Genomic DNA, 12,213 nt, shown 5'->3' on the forward strand with positions numbered 1-12,213 from the left:
CTATAGACCGCCATGTTTTTTAGGGAACGATCCATAGTACTGTTGGCCTCCGCAGGGAGCGCTTATCAGAGGTCTTCAGCAGAGTCCGTGGATATCCAGAGTACCGCAATCGTTTGAGCCGGCAAATGCCGACAAATCCGCCATTGTTAGTCCAGCGCGCTATGCAGTATACAGTTGCATAGGGAAAGAATGTAATTTAAGTGCGAAAAAATGCAATGCTGCTGTGTTCGGAACTGTTCACAGAGAACTGAAAAAAGCGCACATTTGTTTTCTCTGTGACAAGGTGAAAGAAATAAGGAAAAAGGAAAGAAGTGACTATAAATATAAAAAGGAACGATCCGCTACCTAAGCGAGCATACATTGTGAGATTAATGAATGACTGTATTTTGATATTTATTTTTTCAAAAATTGGGTCCCAAAATATTTTTATAAAACTAATCTAGAATTTAAGTTTTTTCAGCAATGATATTTCTACATAAAACAAATGACAATCACGTACCAATTAGGATGAGTGTCAATTTTTACCGTCTTCTCCCTTTCAAATCAAGCATTTCTGAATTTTATCCTATTTGCTATTTGCAAGAATGACATAATATATATGTGAAGTTCTGAATTCATTCTTGAGACAAGATTGTATTGTTTGGCTCGATTGGAAAATGCAGAGATCGTAGAAACTAGAAGCCCTATTAAAGTCAGACTGATGTGAAATTTCAGTTTTCTAAATTATTCTAGATAGATCTCTGAAATTTTGTACTTTTAATTTGTAATTTTAAATTGTGTAAATTTAGGTTTTCAAAAATTGCTGCTATTATGGCCAGATTTTTTCTACATACTTGTCAGACTTTCAGAAACAAAACTTACTATACAATTTCCTTTCAATGTATTAAAAAATAATTAAAAATATTTAATGCACTAAAAGTATAAAAACGGAAAAAAAAATTCAACTCGAGCGTAAAAAAATAGTATTAAAATACCTTTTATTGATATTCTGGCTGATATGCATATATATATATATATATATTACCAGGCAGTACATCTCACTTGACGATATGTGTCAGAGGAAGAACAATTGTTTGTATGCATATGAAGTCTAATTAGTAGAATATGTAGCTAATCGGTGAAGTATGCATTAGAGGGAGAAAGGAACTGGCCACCCTACCCCATTATCTCCTGGCCTAGTTGTCTCATGAATGATGCCTTATTGGTGGTACTTATGAGATTCAAACATGTCTTCGGACATTTGACTAAGCAACAGCAACAACAAAAAATATGAGTGTTAGGTATAATCCTGATAGTAAGTTTTGTTAAGAACATATTCAAAAACTCCTCTAATGATTATTGTAATACAGTAAACTCTATGTAAACTGTAAGATTTGTTTATGTATTTTTGCGATATGACTTCCTAAGCTAAAACGACATAAAATAAACAAATTTAAAAAAAAACTCTACAAAAAATCATGCACGTAGTACAAAATCCGTAGAAAGAGTAGAATTTTTAGTAATGCAAAATTTACAGTAAATTAAAGTGGAGACAATTCACTTCAAAGTTTTGGATGATAATAATGAACCAGGTCTCTGTCCTTTTTATTTTCTAGGCATTTTGAAACATATAGACCTAGCATATTATATACAGAACTTAGCCTTATATACACTACCATGCTGTGCACACCTAACCTACACTAGTAAATAAAGGTGACTAAAAAAAACTATGTAAACTTATGAAAACACTATAATAGATAAATATTATTTACAAATCACTATAGACTGTAGACACTATTATAACACTAACAATAAAACTGTTAGAAACTTGTAAATATTTCTTGTATCACAAACAAAAACCAAGCATGGAAAACACGTTGCTATGGCTACTAGCAACAAGTGGAATTTTCCTTTAGACAAGAGTTGTGCTCTCTTTTGCAACTGAATATCTTTTAAAGAAAATCAGCCTTTGAAGTAGGCCTAACACCTGTTGGATTCTATGAAGAAATATTTCGAGAAGTCGAGAAGCTACACTGGCTCAATCGGAAATCTAATATAATAAATAATGTATGAAATAGACCGTAATTTCCAAAATGGTCACAGAATTCAGAGTGGAGGTCGTGGACGGAGTATTTAAATTAACAGTCAGAGCTCGCAGCCTTTCAAAAACGTGACCCTAAATAGCTGATAGACCGGTGGTATGGTCATGAAAATTGGCAGAGGGCATCTTTAGACCAAAAATGAATTGTTAAAGGTAAAAACAAAGAAACGATTTTTGACCTCACGCCAGTGTATCCTTGGGGACATTATACTGAAATTACTAATTTCCATATTTTTAAAGCTAAATTCACAAAATGTTTATCAGTACTATATCTGGTTGATAATAACACATGTACAAACTTTCGTCTCTCTCTATGATAAGTGGTTTGCACTTTATTAATAACTCAATTATATAGTGTATTGCTTTATACAAAAAGTCCCTTGCGTCACAATTTACATTATTTTTAATTGATATTCACTTATATGATTCTTTATATACATTGGAACAAACATTACTATTGGAATTTTCTGTACAGCGAATGGGTAAATTATTAGGAAATTTTATGGCTCTTAATTTTTTTATTTTTTTATAATAAAAAAAATCTAGTAATTTACTGATTAATTTTACAGCCAAACCTTATAGTAAGCTTTGATTCCATGTATGTAAGGATCCATATAAGTGAAAATCACTTATGAATAATGTCAATTGTAGTGCAAGCGACTTTTTATATAAAGCGGTTCAATATTTTAATAAAATAATTAATAAAATGCAAACCACGTATCGTAGGCGGATGCAATTTTGTACACTTGTCACTATTAAGCAGATATATCAGTGATAAAAGTTTGATGAATCTAGTTTCGTAAGTATGGAGTTATGGATTTCACTGTTGTGAACTCTTAAATCTAATGAACTTCGCGAAATTTCAGTATAGTGTCCCCTTATATGCGGAAGCCGGAGAGTTTGCACGAGGAATGTAGTTGGAAATGTTTAGATTTATTGTTATTTTATTTGAAACATTGTTGTTTTAATTTGTTACTTATAATTTATTAAGTTCTTGTTGCTGTAATACCTACAACTGTGACGTTTATGAAGGAGTGTATTGAACACTTAAATGTATATTTATACTATTATAATTATCAAATGAAGTTTTTATACATTAGTATGTTGACTGACAATAATGTTCTATAATGTGAGAAGATCCTTTAGACGTTTTTGCCCTTCAAATTAAAAATATCTGAGTTTTACTTCAAATATTCCTATCCCTAGCGTGTTGAAAAGGACTAACAATGGCGGCCGACTCGGTGATTGCGCTACTCTGTATATCCACGGACTCTGGTCTTCAGCCTCTCTATAGTATCTAACTCTGATTGTAACAGGTACCACATGTGGGCAGCTGTGGCAGAAAATCCTCATCCTTACAGAAGGGCCTATATATGTGCAAGCCATTTTTGCAGTAATCAGTATAACGGTGACTTCAGATATAACTTACTAAGAGGGGCCATTCCATCAAGGGATGCTTGGTATCCCATTCAAGAACTACGACCCACTTCATCACCAACCTACTTACATTAACCTTTTTCACCACCTAACATAATTGCTTCATTCATTGTCTTTATCTTTTAACAAAATTGTGTTTAATTTTGTTGACAAGTGTATGGTAATGGACTTCATTCATTATTATTATTATTATTATTATTATTATTATTATTATTATTATTATTATTATTATTATTATTATTATTATTATTAAAGGTAAAAGGTAAAGGTATCCCCGTAACATGCCAAGAAGGCATTTGGGGGGCATGGAGGTAGAGCCCCATGCTTTCCATGACCTCGGTACTAGAATGAATTATTATTATTATTATTATTATTATTATTATTATTATTATTATTATTATTATCATTGTTATCACATTTCGTTTAATGTGTTGATTTATTCAGTTAATTGAAGGAAAATAAGGGGAATTCATTCATTCATCTGAAAAAAAAAGTAGAGTACTTGACTTCTACATTATGAGCAATATAATTTTTGTAATATATAGGGCAATGATAAATCTAACGATCTTTAAGACCCTAAGTTAACATTACATAGTAATATAAATACAAATAATAATTACTAGTACATTGAGCATTTCAGTTGTGTCATCTATAGGGCATAGGAGGGAGTCCAGTGGCAGCGATACGAATCTGCAGCTTCTGCAACTGGTGAGATTTGGGTGCATTATTTAGAATTTTTAGAGAGTAAATATGTTGTTGTTTTCTAATGTCAGGCGTTTGACAATAAAGTCATTTGACCTCTTGCACTCCAATATTTTTCAAAGATATTATCATGACCAGAGTAAATATGTTGATGTTTTCTAATGCCAGGCATTTGACAATAAAGTCATTTGACCTCTTGCACTCCAGTATTTTTCAAAATTATTGTCATGGTCAGCCACTGAAGCACAGATTTTGAGGTGTTCCGAATCCATTTCTTGGTTTGAGTAGCACAATGGACAGTTAGGAGACTGATATATTCCAATTCTATGCAGCAAAATAGTCCCCCAATCGGATTTCTGGGCGGGACTACTTTAATGGTACAGAAGCAACTAAATTTTTTATAATGGAATGCTTGTCGTATAACATCAGCTAAGAAGAGAGTAAATATGGTACAATATTTTGTCTCATCTCACTTTATAGACCTCTTGGATGTGGAACAACAAGTTTTGACGGAGAAATCATTGTAATAAGTAAAAGTCTCAGGAATCTTCTATGCCACATCAATAAATTTAAGAATGCAGTTATATTGTCAGACTCCAAAGCAGCTAATCTATCAATAGTCTCTAAATACATACTTTCATCTCAAACAGCAGAAATAACTAAAATGCTCTCTCAATTAATATCACTCAATAAAAGAATTGTATTCCAGTGGATACCATCCCATTGTGGAATCCTGGGAAACGAGAATGCTGATGCTTTAGCAAAGAAGGGCAGCACTGCTACTTACAAACCTGTTACTAAATCTACGTATTACTCTGTGAAAAGATTTATTAAATCTACATACATAGACTTCAACAAACAAAATTTGATAACACAAATCTCAAGGGAAAAAATGGAACACTCTGCATCATAATCCACTGTTAATTCCCGATTTACCACTAAAATCGTCTGTAGCTGCATTTAGATTGGCAACAGGCCATGACTGTCTGGCCAAACAAACACCTCCATAGAATTGGAATATATCAGTCCCCTAACTACCCACTGTGCAACTCAAACCAAGAAATGGATTCGGAACACCTCAAAATCTGTGCTTCAGTGGCTGGCCATGATAATATCTTCGAAAAATATTGGAGTGCAAGAGGTCAAATGACTTTGTCAAACCCCTGGCATTAGAATACAACAACAACATATTTTGAGCAATGGGGCCACAATCAAATCAAACACTCAGTATCAAAGCTCAAAATTAGGAAATGTTGCGAAGTATAGACTTATCTCTAATAAATTTTATTGCACTTTTTCTAATATGTTCTGTGTTTTGAATCAACTATACATCAGAGAATGAAAAATAATTTTTTTACTTGTATTTCTTAATGGTGTTTTTATTAAAAGTCTAAGTTAATTTTATGTCTGTTGTAGACAAATAGTTTTCTTTGTATTATTTATCAGTGGTGATTATTGATTACTTAGATTTTTAATATCCATATATTAAACTAATGGCAGTTACTTTTAAAAATAGATGTTCAGCTCTGACGGTGTAAAACAAATAAAGTGGTGTTTTATAAATGTTTATGAACGTGCGTTGTACTATGTCACAGCAAAACATCTTATGACTATTTTCAAGCTAATGTTTGACATAAAAAAATTAAGAGCGAATTATAATTATATAACTGACCAATAATAACTTCGAAATCAGTATTCCAAAGTCAATCTTTGTTTTTATCTTCCAATACATGATACATAACATTATTTAAAAATAGTGCTTAAGGTGTTTTGGAGAGAAGTATCCTATCCTATTCGCATCCTGTATCTCAATTACATATTTGATCTAGAAGATGCAAAAACTTTTATTAGTCAAATTTGATAAATTAATTTAATAAAAGGGTTAAATGACGGTGTGTGTTAATGGTTTTCAGTTTCATGTTCAACCATTATATTTATATTCACATGTTAAAACAAAAATGTGATATAAATATTGTGGTTAAACATGTTATTTAAACTGATAAACCATTATACACTCCTTTGGCGATATGAAAAATACCAGTATGTGTTGGTATAATAGGTATCTGCAGTACCGATCGTGCTCTAATGTTGGCATAACGGATACCTGTAATACCGATCGGGCCTTGTAACAAGGGATGTAGTTCCGCATTCTGCCGCTATGTAGTTCCGATGTTTTGCCGCCAAGTGTCTCGACGTCGCGTCAATAGCGTGTCGAAGGTAATGCATTGAGTTGGGGGTCTTTCTATTTATTTGTCTATGGTTGTATGCACCAAGAAGATTGCGAGGTTTAGGAGTATATAAAGCCCAGTGGGAAGCTTACCTTCAGCACTTAAATATTTGTCAAAGACTTTTACATGTTGACAACCCTCATGTAGCAGCCACTCGAAATCTTCCAAACGAAATTGAACATTGCATCAAACAATTACCAATTACCTTCGATTGCTCTGAACGTATTTCTTCTCAAAAACTAAGAAAAGCATTGCGTGAAGATTCTTTTCATCAATGGAGCAAATTGAAAAGTAAAGGTTTGGGAGTTGTTTTCTATTCTCACTGGAAGAAAGGTAATTCGTGGATCTCAACCAAAAAGGGACTTTCGAGCAGTCAGTGGACGCAAGCCATTAAGATGAACTGTAATACAATACCTGTACGTACTCTCCCTGGTAGAACTCTTGACTCAACCCATTGCAGAAGATGCGACGAGCAAGAAACGCTTCCTCACGTCTTGGGTTTCTGCCATCATGGAGAATTGCTCCGAATCAACAGACATAATACGGTTCGTTCTCTCATCGCAGCTTCTATTCGTCAGAATGCTTCCTATGAGGTTTATGAGGAGGTTGGTTGCGTCTCTTCTGATGGCTCTACTAGACGGGCTGATATCATCATAATTGATCGGCAGAAGGATAAGGGTGTCATTCTTGATCCCACAATCCGTTTTGAGATGCATGAGCAACAGCCACAAGAGGTGTGTCGTGAAAAACAAGTCATATATGAGCCTTGTTGTCAGCATCTTGGAGCACAATACCACATTACACATTGGACAGTTTTTGGGCTCATGTTCGGTGCCCGTGGCACGATCCCACGTGAAACTTTAAATCAACTTAAACAATATAAAATTTCTCATGCAACGATTGATGCCATAGGATCTCACGTGTTAAAATCATCCTTAGCTATAATTAGTAATCATTTGTACCCAACAAAATTTTTATTGTAAATGATTTCCTACGTTTTCTTATGTTAATGTTTTTTCTTTTTCTTTCCAAATGTCACAAAATTGTTTTGTTTACTTATTATTCTTTATGAATTGATTAGTAGGCCGATCTATCGAACCCTTATTTAGGGCGGCTTTTGTTTAAACAAATTTCATTCATTTAAAAGTTAAAAATTCATGTCATGAAAAGTTTTCGGTAAAGAACTCATTCCATGCACAGCTTTGTGTATTGGACTATTCTGAGTATTCTTGCAAAGTTTCATGTAAATCAGAGCAAATGGAAACCTCCAACATAAGTGATCGCATTAAGTAATGCAGCTCCTGAAATAATAGCCATTCCATGTAGACCAAAACCGTAGTTTTGAGAAAACTTAATTTTTACTGGGTGTGGTAGGTTTAAGAGAGTTGCGCGTAGCATCTTAAAAATGGTCGCCAGAGCTTTAAAATTTGTAGGTTGGGGTTAAATATAGGACAGAATGTTAAACAAATGTTGTTGTTGTTTAGTCAACTGTTTGAAGACAGATTTGAACCTCACAAGTGACACCAGCAAGGCACTGAGACAACTAGACCAGGAGATAATGGGGTAGGGTGGTCAGTTACTTTTCCCCTCCATTGCATACATCGCCGACTAGCTACATATTACACTAGTCAGACTTCAGATGCATACAAACAATTATTTTTCCTCTGACACATATCGTCAAGTGAGATGTACTGCCTGATATGTAGATATACACATCAGCCAGAACTTCAATCAGAGGATATAAACAAATGTATAAGATAATTATTTATGAAAAGAAAAAAAAATGTTTATTTTTACTATTTTGGCCAAAAATTCAGTCCTAGTGTCCTTTAAGGAAGAGTTTTCATGAAGATCCTAAATAAAGAAATAATGCAATGAGTAGTTAAAATATTTTGTAGGCCCTATATTTGTTTCATTTCAGTAAGAAATCTTATACCAATATTCCTCTCATAAAACACAGAAAAATTTGTACGGAAGTGTGTTTAAAAATATCCTAATTTAGTCTGTTTATATTTTGGTTATAATAAGATTTTCTGTAAGTTATAGAATTGGGAAATTTTGAGAATTGAACTTGGTTCAATTTTTCTATATCTGAGTGGAATCTCCGTATACGAACGATATCATGTTTTAAATATGCTAATGTACTTTTTGTTTTACACTGGCCTAACCGATGCACAGTATGCTATATTGAATTAACATAATATTAGTGCTATAAAGCAGAATTGACATATCTAAAAGAATATTTGTCTACATTACACCGCCCTATCGGACAGATAGGCAGATGTACCTTCAAGCGGCACGTGATGTGTAAGAGATGAATGCTGTGTAACAATATTCGAGGAGAAGAAACAAACCAACTCTTGACTTTCGGTACTTGAAAAGAAATCCTACACAAAACAATTGCACTTTATCTACGTGGTTTTCACCTGGTTCAAGAATTGTAAAATTGTTTTGTTGGGTTTTTAGCTTTTCAAAGTGTAGGTAAAATGGAAGCGGTTTTGGTTACATTAATCATTTTCAGAAAGAGTGTTGTTTTGTTGGAGAGATTATAGATGACTAAAAGGGGAATTTTGAATGAAATTAGAAGAAAATTAGGTAGAAATAATGAAAAACTTCTCATAAAAAGAAAGTGCGGCCGTTTGCAGAAACGACGAAAAAACACACTATCGTGTAAAAACATAATTTACAGGATATTTCTTTCATAAACGGTGTTAGTGTCCATATAACGATATAAGACCATATGTCCACACCTGTGGAGTAACGGTTAGCGCGTCTGGCCGCGAAACTAGGTGGCCCGGGTTCGATTCTCGGTCGGGACAAGTTACCTGGTTGAGGTTTTTTCCCTCAACTCAATATCAGCAAATGCTGGGTAACTATCGGTGCTGGACCCCGAACTCATTTCACCGGCATCATCACTTTCATCTCATTCAGACGTTAAATAACCTAAAAGGTCGATAAAACGTCGTAAAATAACCTACTAAAAATTTAAAAAATTGATTTAAATATGTGGGTTTGTAGAGCAGGTACATCCAGTAAATATTTAAGTGCACTTGTACGAGGTGGAGATAATTATTTTTCTCAGCTAAGAGGTGTAGGGCTCATCAGTAAGGTCTACATTGTGTTACGTTACACAAAGCATTGAAGATTTTACACTATTTTGAAGATGGCAAATGTAATACCTTGGGGACAAGATATGACTACAACAATATAGCCTATCACAAAATTACGATATTCAAATTGTACTTTCATTCATTCATTCATTCATTCATTCATTCATTCATTCATTCATTCATAGTGTTCTGTCCAAGGACAGGTCTTTCGCTGCAGACTCAGCTTTCTCTAACCTTTTCTATTTTCTGCCTTCTCTTTGTTTCCACATATGTCCATATATCTTAATCATCTGATATCTTCTTTTGCTCCGAACTCTTTTCCCGCTTACCATTCCTTCCAGTGCATCCTTCAGTAGTCAGTTTCTTCTTAGCAAGTGACCCAACCAAGTGCTTTTCCTCTTCCTGATCAGTTTCAGCATCATTCTTTCTTCACCCACTCTTTCCAACACAGCTTCATTTCTTATTCTGTCTGCCCACTTCAATGTTCCATTCTTTTCCATACCTACATTTCAAATGCTTCTATTCCCTTCTCTTCACGTCGTCGTAACGTCTATGTTTCTGTGCTCATACAATGCTACACTACACACAAAGCATTTCACTGGTCTCTTCCTTAGTTCGTTTTCCAGAGGTCCGCAGAAGATGCTCTTTTTTCTATTAAAAGCTTCCTTGGCCATTGCTATCCCCTTTTGACTTCTTGGCAGCAGCTTTTACTTTAATATATACAAATTATTTACCGAGTGACAGATTTGTTGTGGTTATCAAACTGCATGCTGCGTGCCGTTCAGTTTTGCGTCCACTCTGATGTTTTATGAATGAATCAAAAACCTGTTTCGTTATTTCATTCACCGTGCGCTCCACTGAGTTGTTGTACAGGAGACGCTCACAGTCCCTCCGTTGGCAATTGTATGTAAACTTCCCAAGTTTCCTAGTTTTCACGTTATGAAATATACACGAATGTGATGTTCATGAAACCTAATGCATTTCCTCAAAGTTTCGTGGTACGGACAAGAGACTTTCACACGGATAGTAGCAGTGCTGATGCCTCTATTTGGTGCTCAGAGTTAATTGGCCTGATACGTGGGAAATGCTACAGGCTTTCCTACAAACATTGCTTTTGGCAGAAAATTGCGGTTAAATAAATAAGAATGTGTGAAATAGTACGTACTTTCTTTTTAAATATTATGAATCGCTTATTTATGAAAGGCCTGTTGTCCAAAAACATATTTTTGAGGGAAATTAAAAAAAACTGTTTATTGTAAATACTAAATATTTAAAAAATCTCAAAACATGATATATTATACTACAAAATAAAGGGAACATGTTAAGAAAATTTTCAGTTACTATCATTAAAATTGTCAAGCATACAGCTTTTTGAAAAGGCTGGACAAAGGGCCTTTCTTAAATAAACACATTTTTTCCATTCTTCAATGAAACATTTATTACAAAAATAAGCAGTAAACATGAGATGTAGGCCTGTGTTTCCTTATTTTTTTACTCTTTCCCTTCTGTGTTGCTTGCACTTGCCTCTAACTTTGCTTTTTTTTTTTTTTTTTTTTTTTTTTGCCATGAAGATGTGAGAGTGCGGAACAGTTCACTTTTGTCTTCGGGAATGTCGGGTAAATGCGATTTCAGGTCACGAACTTTGTCCTCTGTAATTGGTTGACAATCAGTGTACGCCTTTTGGTTTGGCAAAGCTATTTCTGCTCCAAATGCAAATAGAAAGTACTTGGTTTGTAATTCTCCAATGTAAGGTAATGTCTCTATGTATCTATTTCTTTCTTTGTCCAGATGAACTCGTGGTATGTTGATATTGCAAAGACTTTTCTCTTTCCTTTCTTAGAATTCTTCAATCTGTGAACTTGGCTTTCTTCTGATACAGGAGATTTCTTAAACATAGTGGAGTACGAGGTTGGAAGTCCAAGATGTCTTCAGTTCTAACAAGCCTAACACGAAATTTGTGACTTGCACTTGCAAAAATTTCTATCACATCTCTGCCTGTATAATGTATATCCACTTTGTTTAGGCTGCGCTTCACCGTGCCAAAATCCCTGTTATTTGGCAGGTATGAATGTCCACGTATTGGTAGTCTGTACACAACTCTTGAAAAGTGACCCGTATCCACAAGTGCCATCAAGAAGCAAATAATGAAATGATTTTTGTTTTGCCCTGCTGCGTTATCACTGTAAATATACAATTCATCGATGTTGCTTGACACCTCTCCCTCTTATATGTGAGCAAGAAAGAGCACATACCACTACTCCAGTTCCTTGCAATCCCTTCATGATATACAAAAAGTAGGCCTCATCAGACTTAATATTGTGAATAGAAAATACATTCAGTGTCGGCGGCCTTAAGTAAAACACCTGCTGGATTGGAATATGAGGCCGATATATATTCTTCATTTAATCAAGAGTTAAACATAAAACATTGTCTTTATCTTTGCAGTATTCCTGCATTTGCTTCAGTGATGAATAAAATTTATTGCTCCTCCTTTTGTGAACAATTAGTTGAGTTTCTGCCTCTCTCTTAGCAGTTTCATTAAGAGTAGGATTTTTAACACGGACCTGAAGCTTCTCGCATTCACAGCATGTATCTATCTATCTGCGGTCTACCAAACCTGTAGTCAAAATGCTCTTTAAAAATGATATAGTAAAAA

Source organism: Periplaneta americana, chromosome 1, assembly GCF_040183065.1.
Source record: "Periplaneta americana isolate PAMFEO1 chromosome 1, P.americana_PAMFEO1_priV1, whole genome shotgun sequence".
Lineage (NCBI taxonomy): Eukaryota > Metazoa > Arthropoda > Insecta > Blattodea > Blattidae > Periplaneta > Periplaneta americana.